We start from the raw sequence: 18,327 nt of genomic DNA, 5'->3' as shown, positions 1-18,327 counted from the left end.
CACCCTTATATATACACACACACGCAAGGTTTTAAGTATCCTTTCGTATCCGCCGATACTAATCGATATGTATCATATCTTTAAGGTACCGATATGATATCTAAAACAAAATTGGTATTAGTGCATGTAAGAAACCTCATTCTTTATATATAATCAATTGAATGCACTTGTCTTGTTGTACTTTGTTTTCCTTTGCGTACATGATTTATTTTACATATTACTTATTTATAGTGTTTTATGTTTCAAAACTGTATTTTGAATATCCTAAGCGTTTCCATACGTTTCAAAGAATGGAATATTGAAATTGAATTTTGTTTTGAGTGTACCCGTGTGGCTTGCAGATCGATCGGGTGTTCCTGATCCTCCACTCCTTCTCCGACTTATCCTTTCTCAGCTATATTTCTTCGTCTTCCTCCTTTACTTCTTATGTTCATCTTCTTTCTATTCCATCCTTCTCTCTTGCTGTCCTGTTGTTGTATCTTTGTTTCAGTGTTAACTAGGTTCAGCCATAGAGAGAATCAATGTATCTTAGCTGGTATTCTTTCAGCCTCAAACTCTGGGCCTGAACCCTTACCCTTGGGCACCTAAGCCCTAGGTCCCCTGCCCTTTAATATCATCTCTGTTGTGAGTTGAGGTTGGAAATCAAATCAGGTCTTTGTTTTACCGCCAGATTTGGTTTCAGTTCTCAATACTTGTTTTGTTGTTACTAATATGAGAGTGAATCAATTGGATTCAATAACCCCTTGAGTTAGCAACCTTCATCCAAATATTCTGATCGGTGTTGGGCATGTGGTGTCAGAACAGTAACAACAGGAATGGTTGAAGAATTGTCATTGTTGGCAAATGGCAACATCCTGTGAGTGGTCACTGTTGGCAGCGGCATTCCGTCGTTCCTTGTGTATATGGCTGATGTGGCAGCATGAGTTTGATGTGGCAACATGTTTAGATAGCATGCATGTTCAGGTGAATAGAGATTAGAAAGGATCAAGGTGAAGTGGCCGAGATAGAATAGGCAAAACAATTTAAAACTTTGGTTTTTGCATTTGCATCATCTTTGTGCAATTTTTGAGTCGTCTTAGAGGCTGAATATGTTGAAGTTCAAAACTCAAAGATTGTGGTCTTTTTGGGTTTTATTTATTTAATTTTATGTACTGTCTGCCGACTCTATTAGTTAGAGTTGGCTAGAGCAGGGACAATTCTGTCCTTTAGGTTGTAATTCCTCTTTTATAAATAGATGCTTGCTTGGTCTTATTGATCATTCAAACCATTCATTCCAATTGTGTTTTGTTAACATGGCATTAGAGCCAATTCTGATCTAAAGTTACAAAACACTTCCCCCCTCTCCATCCCATCGTTTCTGTCTTCTCCTTTTTTTCTGTTTTTTTTTGTCACTGCTTAAGGGGCAGCACTAATGAGGTGATCGAATGATCTTTGCTGCCCTCCATCTACCTCAATCGATGCTATAAGGATTTTTTCTTCTCTGCGATGGCTGCTGCCCTGTTTTCCTTCTGCGATTTTTGGAGAATCTCCCCCTTGAAGATCAAGTCTCATTCCTACTGGAGATTGGTTGTTCGCATTGGAGGTTCCATTCTAGCAGCTCTGGACAGCTTCTATTGCAAGACTACATCAAATATTTAAGCCTCCTTTCCGCTATCGATCTCAAATTCAGGGGTTTTCAAAACTCTGACACTCATCAATTTTTGGGTTAGGGTTCCCCCCTTTTGCTGATTTTTTGAGGGGAGTTTTATGCACACCAAAGGAGCACTCGACCAGCATATCAGTCTCATCCTTGGAGTTTTGCTGCCAAATCTCAGATTTCCAATTTCTGGTTTTTTAAATAACCCTGCCTCCTCTCAATATTTGGATCTTCTCTTGTTGGATCGATTTTTGCTGGCTTTCTCTGTTGATTACCTGCAAATATGCCTGGGTTAGATATTACCACAGCTGCCTCTGGAGAAGAAGGTCAGTCCAGGACTGAATTCCTCCCTTACGCTGCTGCAATTAAATTGGATGGTTCCAATTACTTGATGTGGGCCAAATCTCTTTCTCTAACTGTGGCTGGAAGAGGACTCACTGGCCATCTTACTAGCACCTCTGTTTAGCCCTCTGATGAAGGCCCTCTTCGGGCTTGTTGGGCTGCTAATGATGCGATGGTTATGTCATTCGTATTGAACTCTATGCACTCTGATATCTCTGGTCAGTATCTTCTCCTTGACACAGCTATACAAATTTGGACTGTTGCCAAGGAAACGTATGGACAGTTGGGGAATGATGCTCAAGTTTATGAGATTCGTACGACCCTCCATACCACTACACAGAAATAATTGTCTGTCTCTAAGTACTATGCTCCCTCAAGAGTCTCTGGCAACAATTGGATAACTACTCTCGGTTTCAGCCCTCTACTGTTGTGGACATTGCTGGCTGTCGCAAATATGTGGACCAGATTCATACCTATGATTTTTTGGCTGGACTTAATGCTGAATATGATCCAATTCGGGTTCAGGTTTAGCAAACTCCAGTCCAGAAAACCATTAGTGAATTTCAGAGGAGGATTAATGAGTCTAATGTGCAGCCATATATAAGAAAACATAAGCAACTTCAATCCACTGCAGCACCATTACCCATCCAGTTGCCGAACCTGGATCCGGAACCTATTTTTCCACCTGGTAATACTTCTTCTCTTGATCTACCTATTGTTGTTCGCAAAGGTGTCAGGGCTTGCACTAAGCACCCTATACCCTATGTTGTTTCCTATTACTCACTTTCTCCATCTTTTCGTGCTTTTGTTTCTTCTGTTCATATTCCTAACAATTGGCAGGAAGCTCTATCAGATGGAAAGTGGAAGGCAACAATGATGGAAGAAATGGAAACCCTGAATAAAAATAGCTCATTGGAGCTTGTAGTTCTTCCACCAGGGAAAAGGAATGTTGGATGCAACTGGGTGTTTGTAGTGAAACAAAAAGTGGATGGCACTGTGGATAGATATAAGACATGACTCATGGCAAAGGGGTTTACTCAGACATATGAGATTGATTACCAGGGGACCTTTGCCCCTGTTGCAAAGCTGAATACTATTCGAGTTTTGCTTTCTTGTGCAGTCAATCTTGGATGGGATTTGCAACAGCTGGATGTGAAGAATGCCTTCCTAAATGGGGAACTAACTGGATGAGGATGTGTATATGGATATTCTACCAGGGTTCTCTTGTGACAAAAACCAAGGCAAAATGTGCAAATTGAAGCGTGCACTTTATGGGCTGAAACAGTCACCTAGAGCATGGTTTGGCCGGTTTCACAAGGCCATGGTCTCTGTAGGCTACAAGCAAAGTAATGCTAATCACACTCTCTTTATAAAGAGGGTTTGTGAACAACTCACTGTTCTTATAGTCTACGTAGATGATATTGTGGTTACTGGCAATGATGGTGATGAGATCATCCGTTTGATAACCTTTCTTGGATAGGAGTTTGAAATTAAAGATCTAGGAAAGCTGAGGTACTTTCTTGGGATTGAGGTTGCCAGATCTTCTAAGGGCATCTTTCTCTCCCAAAGGAAGTATGTCTTAGATTTGTTGGCACAAACTGGTTTGTTAGGGTGTCACCCTTCAGATACTCCTATGGATACTAATGTTTGTCGCAAAGAAAAGAAGGGTGAACTTGTTGATAAAGGCCGGTACCAAAGACTTGTAGGGAAGTTGATTTATCTCTCTCACACACGTCCTGACATTACTGTTGCTGTGAGTACTGTAAGTCAGTTCATGCATGAACTTTACTCTTCCCATATGGAGGCTGTTCTTCGTATTCTTCACTACTTGAAGTCAGCTCCTGGGAAAGGTATTCTCCTGTTTCCTCATAATCACCTACGGATAGAGGCATACACTGATGCAGATTGGGCTGGTTCTCCGGATCACAAGTCTATCTCTGGGTATTGTTCTTTTGTAGGTGGCAACCTTATAACTTGGCGTAGCAAGAAGCAGAATGTGGTGGCTTGTTCTAGTGCTGAAGCTGAATTTCGTGCTATAGCACAAGGCTTTTGTGAGTTGCTCTGGCTGAAGGGTTTGCTACAAGACTTTGGTGTTCCTATTCGCCTCCCTATGATGTTGTACTGTGACAACTAAGTTGCAATCAGCATTGCACATAATCTGGTACAGCATGATCGTACCAAGCATGTTGAAGTGGATAGGCATTTCATCAAGGAAAAATTGGAAGAAGGGTTGATTTGTGTTCCCTTTATGAAATCTGTTGATTAGCTTGCTGATATTTTCACCAAGGGATTGCCTGGAAAGCTGTTTCATCCTAATTTAGTCAAGTTGGGCATGATCGATATATTTGCTCCAACTTGATGCCCAACTTGAGGGGGAGTGTTGAATAATGTAATACCACCGTAGGGGTATTCTGGTCTTTTTGAGTTTTATTTATTTAATTTTATGTACGGCCAACTCTATTTTAGAGTCGGCTAGAGCTGGGACAATTCTGTCCTTTAGTTTGTAATTCCTCTTTTATAAATAGATGCTTGCTTGGTCTTATTAATCGTTCAAGCCATTCATTCCAATTGTGTTTTGTTAACAAGTTCTATTTCCATTGGCTTTGGAATCAGCTCAATCGGAATTCGTATGAGGAATATATGACTTGAACATTATCTGTTGTGCAGAATTTCCAGATTGCTGTTTTGAAATATATAACAACTTCATGGGCATTTTGAGTCATCGTCCATTTGGAATCTGCAGAATCTTTGTTTGCTACAATTTTACCTAAAAGCTCGAACTGTTAGGGAAGGGCAGCGTTAATGTATACATCAACACTCCCCCGCATGTGCATACCAAGATCTCATGGTCCTTGCACGTGGAGCTCACGCGACATTTCCTTCGCGCTGCATCGAGGAAGAAGAAATGTTAGGAAAACTCTTCTGATGCACTTCCCAGGAGTCGAACACTTGACCTCCTTACTCTGGTATCATGTTCGCGACCATTTCACCTAAAAGCTCGAATTATTAGGGAAGGGCCGCGTCAATGTATACATCAACAATCTTATAACATAAAAGTTGTAGATCTTTGAGTCTTCTTTCCAATGCCACTAGAATCAGTTCATTCCAAAATTGGACGAGTGAGATATGACCATTTTCCTAGTGGTGTGCAAAGCAGTAGGAGGCATGACAGGAAAGATTTCAAATTGAGGGCTCTCGTTCAACCAGCGTTTTGAAGCCCTTCTTAAGCATTTTTTTCCTGTATTTTCCCTTGCACAAATCTGAAAAGAAAAAGTAGGTTTTGGAAGAAGAAAAGAAGAGGAAAAGAGGGTGGAGAGCCCCCTTTGCAAAAACCTACCTATACCTACCATTCTTGAAGGATTAAATGCTCCAATGAAACATTGAAGACTGGTTGTTGGGTGCTTTGTGAGGATATTCAAGTTGGGTTTGCGTTAGGGAGTAGAAACGTGAAGAAAAAAGGTTTCAAATTGGGGATTTCATCTTGGTTGCTTCAAGCTCACATCAAAGGCACTGATTGAAGTTTATTGGCTCTTCAGAGATCAGATTTTGATTAAAAAACAAGGGTTGTAAGCTTTCTTTTATATTTGGCTTTTTGTTATTCATTACTCGCATCTCAGGTTTGAATCCTGTGACTCAGTTGAAAAGTGTTTGGTAGAATAAGTGCTTGAAAAAAACGTCTGAACCAACTCATGCTTGTATCTCATTTCTATATTCCATCATTTTATTTGGCTATCAAGTGGGTGTTTGATAGTAGGGGTCGGTGCTCCCTTATAGTTGGGGCTGTGTAGAAGTGGGTGCTCCTGAACAATTGTAGCTATTATGTTGAGTATTGAGCAAATACGAAGCCCATTTAAGGCATTGCTCTGTGGATGTAGGCTTATTGCCGAACCACATAAAAAATAGGGTGTTGTGGGTGGTTGCTTGTGGATTGTATGTGTGGATATATGGAGTGCCTTTTCTACAGGATGGGTATGTATATCGGGTAGACCTTGCCAGGTGGTTGTGAATACCTGTGGTTGAGAGGCAAGGTGTGCTTTATGATTGTATGATAATTGCAAGTTCAAAATTACAGTCGACAGTCATGGAGTTTGAGTAGACATATGGTAGTGTGATCAGTTGGGCAATTAAAAGGGATAATTTTTAAGTACACTGATTCAACTCCCCCTTCTATGTCAAGCTAAGTTCAACAATTGGTAACAAAGCACCAGGCTCAATGACAACTTAAGCAGTATCTGAGAGGGATGGTTATGGCATCAGCGGAAGGTTCTTCATCAAGAAAAGTACCCATGTTTGACGGCACAAATTTTGTTTTCTGGAAAAGGAGAATGGAGACCCACTTGGGGTCCTTAGGATATGATGTTTGGGCTTCTGTGGTTAGTGGATACACTCCTGAGACGGCTCCTGCAAGTACAGTAGAGAAAAATGATTTTGAAAATTAATTTCAAGGCAATGAATGCCATTCAAAGTGGTCGCAAACAATGAGTTGGCCAAAGTTATGGATTGCACTACAACCAAAAAAGTCTGGGATAAGTTGAACAGCATCCATGAAGGGGATGTTAAGATTAAGAAAGCCAAGCTTCAAATTCACAGAGCTTAGTTTGTGAACTTGAAGATGACAGAGGATAAAAATATTGAAAATTATATGATCCGAGTCAATGAAGTTGTGAACTTCATCAGAGGACTGGGTGAAGTCCTGAGTGACTCAATTATTGTTCAGAAAATCTTCAAATCTCTGCTTCCAAGATTTGATGCAAAGGTCTTAGCCATAAAGGAGGCCAAGGACTTTGATACAATTACTTTGGATGATGTGCATGGTACACTCACTGCCTATGAGATGAGGATATGCAAGCGCGAGGACAAGGGCACGTCTGGGGATAAGGAGGCAGGTTTCAAGCCTTGAAAATTTAAAAATCAAGGAAAACTCAGAGGAAGGCAGTGATGATGATGAAGGAGCTACAAATTTTATGAGAAAATTGACAAGAGGTTAAAGAAAATACAAAGGCAAACTTCCATTTAAATGCTTTAATTGTGGGGGAGTGGGACACTTTGTAGAGTGCCCTCACCAAAAATGACAGTGGTGATGATGAGAAACACAAACAAAGCAGCAATGGGAAGAAGAAGAAATTTTTTCTTAAGAAAGGAAAGACCAAGAAAAGAAGCTACATCCAAGGTTTAAAGTATTGGTATCGGGTATTGTATTGGTTGGGTGATTTGAAGAGATGTATCATATCGGAGATATGTATCGAACGGTGCAAAAACGCATGGAAATGGTCAAGATACACATGGAAATAAACTTTTGGAACAAAAAACAATATAAACAAGCAATATCGAGTCACTCTATTATGCATAAACAATAAAATGGAGAATAATGTATAGTCAAACAAATGCATTAAATTGAAATTGTTATAAAAAATGAGGTTTCTTACATGTGCAGTCACTCAATAGCCATGAAGAGTTCAAATCCTTGCAAATGACTTTGATGCATCTAATAGCTAAGTTTAACCTAAATGCATGGATTTATAGCAAAAAACAGAACTAAAAAACATGATTTGAAACAAAAAAAATCAAGTTTTTCAAAAACCATACCTTTTCCTATGAAATCCCCTTCAATCTTTGATTTCAACTTGTTGGATGATGCAAAGGATGATGTTTTTCCACTACTTGAATCGTTTTCAAGTGTTGAATGGAAGCCCCAAGGTTGTAAGTGTGAAAAAATAAAATTTAGAAGCAAGATTTTAAGGTTTTCAAAGTGGGTTTTGGGTGTTTTTTCCGCCTCTGGCTTGCTGGGTCGAGTTTCTGGGTAAAAAAGAGGGTTTAAAGGCCTTGTATCGATCGTATTGATCGTATCGATAAGTATTTTGTTCACTTAATGGCTTGTGTCGGTCGTATCGAGTGCATTGATACATATCGTATGGGTGCATATCGGCCGATACAATACGATACACTTGATACACTATTAATTTTTTTTAAAAAGGAGACATATCGGTCAGTATCGTATCGATACCGACTATATGATACTGACCAATACCGATACGATATGATACAGACCGATACTTTAAACCATGGCTACGTCTCCAAAAGAAGCAACTCCTCATATGAAAGCTCAGATGATGAATCAAATGACACCTTGTTTATGGCCTTTGAAGTAAAATACAAAGAAGAAGAGATTGAGTTTGGCAACAAGGAAGTGCCTGAAGCTCAGACTGGCTTGGAAGGTGAACTAATAGCAGCTATTGAAGAGCTCAAGTAGAAAAAGAAAAATAATTGACAAAACATATCAAGGAAAGATATGCACTCATTGTTGACTTACAGGAACAAATTGAAGAAGTTAGAAAAGGCTGCAGATGATCTTCAAAAGCAGCTTTCAGACAAAATCACAGAGTTCAGAGGGCTTGAAAAGGAAGTCGCATCTTTGAGAGCTAGAGTAGAGGAGCAGTTACCTTTTACTTGTGATCATCATGAGCTGGAAGATGAGTTGGCAACTTTGAGAGCACAGGTAGAAGAGTTGGAGGCACCTGTCACGTCGTCTAAAGTGAGCAACCTAAGCATTCCACCCCAAGCATAGACAGAAGGAAATGTGTTGAATGAAATCCTCCTATCTTTTAGAGGCCATCACATATTAGATTTGGTTTGGGATTTGAGCCAGGGGAGTCATCCAGACAGGCACAGAACAATAGTAAAAAGAAGGTACAACTGAGAATCTTGTTAGAATTACTGAGAAGATGACGGCACCTACACAAGCTCAACGGAAAGGTAATGATTACAAAAGAGGAAACTGGTTGTGCAAGCTCAAAGAGGAAGCTATTGAACCCAACAGAAGAGTTGAATAGGTCCAGAACAGAGTGGAGCACAGACCAGTGAGAAGGGTTTGTCATGTCCAATCCCATAAGACTAACCATGCATGTCCAATAGAAAATGTATGGCAAGGCAGGAGAGTGGACAGATATGGCTTTACCCAGTGCACTCATCAAATGCCTAGAAGTTTCGACAGATATAGTGCACCTCACAGATGACAGAGGCCTCCAGTGAGACAGGGTACATTTTTTATTGGATATTGCTATAAGTGCAATGGGTATGGACATAGGATTGCAAACTGCAGACAAAACTTGTGACCTGTGTTGGACTCACATCAAATATAATATGGATAGGGTCCTTCTAAAGCCCAACTAAGTAGTTTCCACGAATGAAAAATTCCGCAACTTAGGACAGGACACTTTATTAAGGGCAGAACATTATAATTAGGAAATAGGGAACAGAATTTATGATTTAACATGTTAAAAAAGGGAAAATTTTATTAGAAAGAACAGTCTAAAACAAAACTATTCATGGCAGACTATTTCATCATGATCAGTTTCCTTTCTTCCAAGACTCGTAAGAAAAAAATGTCTGTACGGCGGTCAAGAAGAGGATAACTACTGCAGCAAGGAATGTTATGACTGACCATGGGGTGTCGAAATATTTAGTTTTCAGAATCTTCATATATATGAAGAATTTGAACACGAATCTTTTCCATATTGTCTCAAGTCTGTAATAGATCTCCAGTTCCTTGTACACATGCGTGAAGCAAAGCTTATCATCTGCAGGCAGCATGACCTCTTTTAGAAGATTTTCATTAGAAAAAAAAAAGAAGCCACCTTTGCTGGGTTAATAATCTGGCTACCAAAACTTTCCCCATCCTCTTCCTGTGGCAACTTCACATCCTCAGGAGAGTTGATGGCTGCAATTGACAGAGATGGTTCCACCTTAGTAGCTTGGGTATCATCAAACTCTTAGAACATTAACACACATTTTAGTACACCCAAACACACAACACACAATGGTTTTCATAACTAAAACACATAACATATAAATAAAATCTTCTAGGTCCAACACATGTTGATGCTCTTGGACCGGGCCAACCCAACTGGTGCACTACCTTGGACCGACCCAAACCCAGTTGCGTACCCATATGAAGACGAACAAGGTCCATGGGGTTTTAGATTCCTAGGATATTTAGGATTTATTTTGGGACAGATGTGTAATCTTTTATCTAGGTAGATAATATTTTATTCAGTCAATTTTAGAAAGTGGGATATGTTTGCAAGTGTTAGAGTTGGTTAGGAATCTTAGGAGATTGTTTCCTTGTTAAAGTTTGTTTCCAAGTCTGATAGGTTTCTTTTGTTAGTTGGATTTTCTTCTTTTAAAAATTTTGTATTAGGATGAAATTTGGAGTAATGAAAGAATGAATTGAAGTTGAGTTTGTGTGCGTGTGCACTCCTCTTCTCCCTCTCCCTTTCTTCTTCTTCTACTGCTCTTCTCCACGGTTTCTTCTCTTTCCCCCTGCAACTCTAATTTCTTCCAAGCTTCTCTTTTCTCCTTTCCGGCCCCCATTACATGTGTTTCCAAAATTGCAAATTACTACTTTCATCCAATCCTACTTGGGGTGCGTAAGCGCTAATTATATTGACAACCTTTTTCTCCAATACAAGCTTGATGGATATAATCCAATTTCCAAATCTTTTAACATCCACCACATCATTGTTTAAATCCTTATCCACTATTATGCCCACTCCACTCCTTTTACTTCTATCCCTCGTATACCAAAGTTTAAAGTCATTCAACTCCTTAGTTTTCTTTTACCCTTCCATCTTGTCTCTTGAATACAGGCTATGTTAATCCTTCTTCTCCTCTTAACATCTATCAATTCTAGATTCTTATCCATTAAAGATCCAATGTTATAAGATGCTAACTAATCCTACGCTTTTGGACTTGATTCTTGACTTGCATTCGTCCATGGTGCGACAGCCTTTACCTACTTGTCACCACATCCAGGTGCCGACGCGGCACATCGCTTACAGGGGACGTCCTAGCTAACCATTGATCACTTTTCATTACATTAACACCCCTAATTTTTTATAGATTGACTACAATTTATCTCAAGTTTGTACAGTAGGCTATGCATAATGAATGTTTGTAAGCAAATGATTCGTTATATCTACTAATATTTCTTGGAACCAAGTTGGTTCTACTATTGGCTAATAATTGTCATGGCTCTAATAATTTTCTTAGAAGGACAACTCTATCTCAGTGACATGGCCTTCTACAAGGGACATTGTTGGTGAAGAATTGTAAATCGGATCTTGCTAGTTCTGAAGGGAACCAGGTTCCAAATTACTGTACCATGTAAAAGCATTATTCCTCAGTGCCTTGGTGAACTCAAGCAGGTATAGATCCTCATTATTTTGGACTCCCAAGGGTTAAAGAATCTGGAGATATGCTCTTGGAAGTCCTGGTTAAGTCTTTATAACAAGGTTTAAAGTATCGGTATCGGGAATCGTATCGGTCGGGTGATTTTAAGAGACGTATCGTATTGTATCGTATCGTTTCAAAAATACGTATCGAACAATCCAGATACACATAAATGATCAAAATACACATGGAATTACACCTTTGGATAAAAAACAATATAGATAAGCAATATATAACAAGTGTCATGCATAAACACTAAAATGGTGAATAATGTATAACCAAACAATTACATTAAATTGAAATTGTTATAAAAGATGAGGTTTCTTACATGTTGTAATCGTCTATATGTTAGAGTTATTAGAATATCTTGTATAGGGGTAGTTCTGTCACTGTCTAGTTATAAGACATGACTAAGTTGTATTTTTATGTTCTTGTCTTATTTCCCTTTACCTCCCTAGGGAGGCTTGTGTAATTTGGAAAACTTAATTAATGAAGCTAATATGTGTGTTGAGAATCATTCAACACACATAATCAATTTCTCCCATTCTCTTCTCTTCGTCTTCTTCCTCCCTCTTCTCTCCCTCTTCTTCTTGCTGTAAACTTCTTCTCTAACCAGATTCGATCTACCTTTAAGTTTTAACTTGGTATCAGAGCCAACATCTCTGATTTGAGAGTTGGCTGAGCTTAGTGATCATCTTCTCCTCTCTTTGGAACCCTATAAATGTAAAGGGGGTTCCATTAGAGGCTGTATATGTGAGATACTATACTCCTTACAGTCTTGGGAGTGGTATTCTCTAAGTTGGAGAGAGTTTAGGAGCTGCTGAGTGTGATTTGAAGCTATGGAAGAAGACTGCCAAGTTACCACCAGCCTGTGAAGTTTCTTCTTGGTTCTCCTTCTCTTCTCCATAGCTTGGCATGAGACCTATTGGAGTTGCATCGTCTAGGGGTGTTGTTTCAGACCCCAAATCTCTTGTTTAGGGAATGCTACTTAGCTTTTAGATGTTTTGAAATCTTGGAAACAGACCCTGTTTTTCCGCCAGCCTTGGACTGTCTCAGATTCGATCCTACCATTGGCAGCTTGGCTGGCCTTGGAACTTGTCCCATTTATGTCGTATGGGAGTGCATTTTGAAGCCCCAAGAGCCGCTCTTGAAGGTGGAGGATCGGAGGGGCTACTCGATTTTTCCTTGTTCTTTTATACAAGTATCGGCTCTGTTTTTGCCTTCTTTGAGGCTTCTTGTATTGGATATGAATGTGATTGAGAATGGAATGCTTTGCATTTTGATGCTCTTATTGGGTGTTATGAACTAAAGGTTTTTGGCTGCTAGAAGAATTTGGTTGGAGTTATGCAAATTTTTTGCTCTTTCTATGCTTGCTGTTTCTTAGGCTTGGTCTCAGCCTAGTGGTTTGGTTGATTGAGTACCATTTGTGTATTGGTTTGCCTCCTTGGTTGGGTTGAGTATATTCCCCACTTACGCAAACAACTTATCTTGATTGTTGATGTGTTTGCATATTATGTCCACTGTGTCTGGACAAGATTCTGAGGTCAGTGGACCAATTACAGTCGGCAGCCCAAGTGGTGGTTTCTCAACCATGGCTTCCTTTGATAACCCCAACACCCAGATCTCGGTTGTGAAGTTGGACAATACCAACTATTTGGATTGGTCCCGTTTTGTGAAGTTGTCCCTACGCAGTAGGGGAAAGTTGGGGTACATTACTGGGTTTATCACAGCGCTACAACCGATCCAGGCTATCTCAAGTGGGAGACTGAGAACTCCACTGTGATGACTTGGCTGATATTCTCCATGAAACCTGAGATAGGTCGGAGATTTATGAGTAAGGAGACTGCAAAAGATATTTGGGACAGTGTATCCAGAGTTTTTGATAGAGTTGGAGATTCAACAAAAGTGTATCAAATTCTCCAAAAGGTCATTCATATGAACAGGGGAATAGGAGTATATCTGAGTACTACAACTCTGTTATTAGCTTGTGGGAGGAATAGATCACTATAACAATCTCCAGTTGTCCAATTCTGATGATCAGGCAAAGGTCTACAGGAGCCAAGAAAAGGAAAGGATCCTTATTTTGCTTGGTGGTCTCAACCCTGAATATGAGCCTCTTCGCCTGCAAATCTTAGGGAGATCTCCCTTTCCATCTCTGGATGATGTGTGCAGTTAGTTGCAAAGTAAGGAAACCCGGAGGACCACTATGGATATTGTACCATCAACAGAGAGGTCTGCTCTTGTTTCTAGTTCCCATAGAGACTGGAAGAGTGGGGGGAAAGGCCAAGGGCCATCTCGTGGCGATCATTGTGAGAGATACAAATGTGACCATTGTGGCAAGCTTGGACATACCAAGGACCGGTGCTGGGATCTTCATGGGCAGCCCCCTGGTATGCGTGGTGGTTCATCTAGTGCCCGTGGAGGCAAGCAAGGGGGAGCTAAGGCTCACTCTGTGACATTTGAGTCCGAGCCACCTGGACCGCAGCTGACTCCTGATTCCCTCTCACAGGATGATATTGCAGCCCTACGTCGGTTGATGTCTCACCTTGGAGGGTCAGCTACTGGTTCTACCTCTGGAGGGTCTACTACTTCTGCCTCAGCTCTGCAGGTCTCATCTGCTACCCCTACTGCACCCACCTGGATTATTGACTCTGGAGCCTCTGATCACATGACTGGTATGTCCCAGTACTATAATTCCTATTCCATTTGCTCTGGCCGGGACAAGGTAAGGGTTGCTGATGGTTCCCTTTCCTCTATCTCTGGTAAGGGTAATGTGCGGGTTACTCTTTCTATTTCCCTTGAGTCTGTCCTTCATGTTCCCGACTTTGCTACTAACCTATTATCAGTGAGTCATCTAACCGAATCCTTACATTGTTGTGTCACTTTCTTTCCTTCTTATTGTGTTTTTCAGGATTTGGAGATGAAGAGGGTTATTGGCAGTGGGACTGAGAAAGGAGGACTCTATCTTCTTGAGCCACGGTTACCTACTCAGTCTACTGCTGCAGCTTATGTTTGTGGTCGGAATGACCGTAGTACTTTGGAGTCTGTTATGCTTTGGCATCAGCGTTTGGGTCATCCCTCTTTTGTTGTTATGAGGAGACAGTTACTCCACTTGTTTACTTCTTTTCCTGCATCTTATGTTTTTCAGTGTGAATCTTGTATTTTTGCTAAACATTGTTGCACATCTTATCCTTATCGTGGTAATAGATCTACTGCACCTTTTTCCTTTGTTCATACTGATGTTTGGGGGCCTTCTCCTACTACTTCTTTATCTGGATTTCGTTATTTTGTTTCTTTTGTGGACGACTATTCTCGGTCTACTTGGACGGTTTTGTTGAAACAAAAGAGTGATGTTTGTGATGCTTTTAAGGATTTTTATCAACTCATCAGTACTCAGTTTGGTATTCACATCAAAATTGTTAGATCTGATAAGGGGGGTGAGTACATGTATGGGGGGTTCCAATAGTTCTTTTCTGATAATGGCATCATCCATCAACTGGCTTGTGTTGACACCCCACAGCAAAATGGGGGGGGGGGGTGGCTGAGCGCAAAAACCGCCATTTGCTGGAAATCACCAGGGGTCTTCTCTTTGGTATGCACGTGCCTAAGACCTTCTAGTTTGATGCACTTCTTACCGCTGCCTTTCTTATTAATCGGATGCCAACTCCACTCCTTGGCTCCAAAATCCCCTGGCTCTTCTTTCTCCTTAATCCTCAGTCTTTCCCTTGTCTCCACGAGTCTTTGGTTGTGTTTGTTATGTCCATGTCAACAAATCAGCCCGCACCAAACTTGATCCCAAAGCTCTCAAGTGCATCTTCTTGGGCTACTCTGATTCCACCAAAGGGTATAAGTGCTACCATCCTCCTTCCCGAAGGCGATTTCTCTCCAAAGATGTCACCTTCTTTGAGTCTATTCCTTTTTTTTCTTCTTCCCCTCGCCATTCTGTTCAGGGGGAGAGTACTAGCAGTGAAAAGAATGCGGATGTCATTCCCTTCCTATCTCCCTTGCCTACCTCCACTTCCCCATTCCTATTTGATATTGGAAAGTACAAAGAAGTGGATGTTGTTGATATTGATGCTAGCAGGGAACCAGAATACAAGGGTATGAGATTCAAAGAAGATGGTGTATTCACAAGAGGTGAATCCTTGTTGAATGGAAAAGGGAAGCAACCATGGTATAAGCAACCCTGCCAAAATCCCTCTTTGGATCCACATCCTCAGTCTCATCCTCACTCAGGTAATTCCTCTCCTTCTGAACTAGATCTTCCCATTGCTATGAGAAAGGGGAAGAGAACCTGTACTAACCCCATAGCCCAGTTTGTTTCCTATGACTCCATCTCTCCTACAGGTGTTGCTTTTTCCACTGCTCTTGAGTCTTCTTCCATTCCAAAAAATGTCACAGAGGCCTTATCCAATCCAAAATGGATGCAAGCAATGACTGAGGAAATGGTGGCTCTAGAGAAGAACAATACTTGGACACTTGTTGATCTTCCTAGGGGGAGAACTCCAGTTGGATGCAGATGGGTTTATACGATCAAGTATAGATCCGATGGTATAGTGTAAAGGTACAAAGCTCGGCTGGTTGCAAAAGGGTATAGTCAGGTGTATGGCATTGACTACCAGGAGACTTTTGCCCTTGTAGCCAAGCATAACTCCATCAGGGTTCTTCTTTCAGTAGCAGCCAATAAAGATTGGCCAATGTACCAATTAGATGTGAAGAATGCATTTCTTCATGGAGATTTAGCAGAAGTAGTAATGTAGTATACATGCAGCCTCCACCTGGTTTTAAGTGTCCCTCAGCTGAAGGAAAAGTGTGTTTGTTGAAGAAAGCTCTCTATGGCCTAAAGCAGTCTCCTAAGGCCTGGTTTGAGAGATTTCGACAAACCATTCTGAAGTATGGGTATTACCAGAGTTAAGCTGACCACACCTTGTTTATCAAGAGAGGTAATGGTACAGTTTCAGCCCTCATTGTCTATGTTGATGACATTGTGGTGATTGGGAATGATGTTGCTGAGATAAATAGATTTAAGTCTTATCTGGCTAAACAGTTTGAGATCAAAGACCCTGGACTCTTGAAATACTTCTTGGGTATTGAGGTATCTAGATCAAGGAAAGGGATCAACATTTGCCAAAGGAAATTTGTCTTGGATCTTCTGAAAGAGACAGGGATGATGGGGTGCAAACCAGCTACTTCCCCTATTGATCCGAATCATAAACTTGGTGATGAATGTGGTTCTTCTCTTATAGATGCAAGCAAGTACCAAAGGTTAGTTGGGAAACTAATCTATCTCTCCTTGACTCGACCAGACATCTTTTATGCAGTTGGAGTGGTGAGTCAATTCATGCATGCTCCCAGGAGTGGACATCTGGATGCAGTGTATCGCATCATTAGATACTTGAAATCCTGTCCAGGAAAAGGTCTTCTATTTGCCAGGCATGACCATTTGCAGATTGAAGGCTACATAGATGCTGATTGGGCTGGTTCAGTCTCTGATAGGAGATCTACTTCTGGGTATTGTACCTTTGTGGGTGGTAATCTAGTTACCTGGAGGAGCAAGAAACAACCAGTTGTTGCTCGGTCCAGTGCTGAGGCCGAGTTTAGGGCCATGGCCCATGGAGTATGTGAGCTCATATGGCTGAAAAGACTTCTTCAAGACTTGAGCTTTGAAACTGAAGGGCCAATGAGACTTTATTGTGACAACTAAGCTGCCATAAGCATTGCCCATAATCCGGTTCAACATGATCGAACCAAGCATATTGAGGTTGATCGTCACTTCATCAAAGAGAAGTGACTGGTGCATTTGTACTCCTTTGTGAAGACAGGATCAAGTAGCGTATATCTTCACCAAGGGTCTCTCTCCTAGTCTATTTAGTACTCTATTGTGCAGAAATGTATGACATTTATTCTCCAACTTGAGGGGAGTGTTAGACTTATTAGAATATCTTGTATAGGGGTTGTTCCATCTAGTTATAAGATATGACTAAGTTGTATTTTACTTTCTTGTCTTATTTCCCTTTACCTCCCTAGGAGGCTTGTGTAATTTGAAAGACTTAATTAATGAAGCTAATATGTGTGTTGAGAATCACTCAACACACATAATCGATTTCTCCCATTCTCTTCTCTTCTCTTCTTCTTCTTCTTCTTCCTGCCTCTTCTCTCCCTTTTCTTCTTGCTGTAAACTTCCTCTCTAACCAGATTTGATCTACCTTTAAGTTTTAACTCTATAGCCATGAAAAGTATTGGATGATGCAAAGGATGATGTTGTAGCACTCCTTGATTCGTTTTTTAGTCTAAAAGTGTGAAAAACCAAGATTAAATGCAAGATTTTAGACTAATGGTTGAGAGTTTTGATTCATTTTTTCGTTAGATTAGGAGTTGAATCGAATCTGTGAGTGAAAACGGCTTTTTTATGGAATTTATCGATGGTATCGGTAATGTATCGAGCCGTATCGGCCGATACGTATTAAACCACCCACAGAACCCCTTAGTGGACGTATCGATATCGGTCGTATCGGCCTATATTGGTCGAGAGATTGCGATACAATTCGAGACAGTTCATTTAAAAAAACAAAGACGTATCGGTATGTATTGTATCGGTATCGGTATCGGTATCGGTCGATACTTGAAACCATGCTTTATAAAACGTTGCTAGAGTGTACGCTTAAGTAATAGAGTTTTCTGGCAACTTGGAGAAAGTTTGGTGATTGGTGCTCAAGTGAGACAAAACCTGAATGTCTGCCAGTACAGTGAGCTCCTGTGGTGATTGCTAGATATGGGAGGTTGCTGTAGTGGGTTCACAGACCTAGCTTAAAGTAGGTGGAGTAATGGAGGCATCTACAGGGAGCAAAAGGGATGCCAACTGATGGGTTCATTCCCTTCATCCTCTATAATGCCAAAGATGTCTCTTGCTTCTTGGGGAGGTCAGAGTAAGCAGGAATGATGTCTGAATTATTGTCCTTTACTTCAGATTGTTCCTCATTTTATGCTAATGGGATTCTTTGGATGCTCAATATATGGGTGTTATTGTCAGAATACTTCCTTCTGCCTTTGGCCACAAAATTCTCAGTGATTTACATGCTAATGGATTTACCAAAAATTTACGGTTCTTGTTGCTATTGAGC

General features: G+C 40.6%; 1 protein-coding gene across 2 annotated transcripts in view; it reads left to right on the top strand.

Annotated features, from left to right (window-relative positions):
• Positions 1 to 18,327, top strand: part of LOC122658917 (tetratricopeptide repeat domain-containing protein PYG7, chloroplastic) — a 41,355-nt gene that overhangs the window by 3,964 nt on the left and 19,064 nt on the right. The window lies entirely within an intron of this gene.

Source organism: Telopea speciosissima, chromosome 4 (assembly GCF_018873765.1).
Source record: "Telopea speciosissima isolate NSW1024214 ecotype Mountain lineage chromosome 4, Tspe_v1, whole genome shotgun sequence".
NCBI lineage: Eukaryota > Viridiplantae > Streptophyta > Magnoliopsida > Proteales > Proteaceae > Telopea > Telopea speciosissima.
This window is presented reverse-complemented; position numbering and strand designations above follow the sequence as displayed.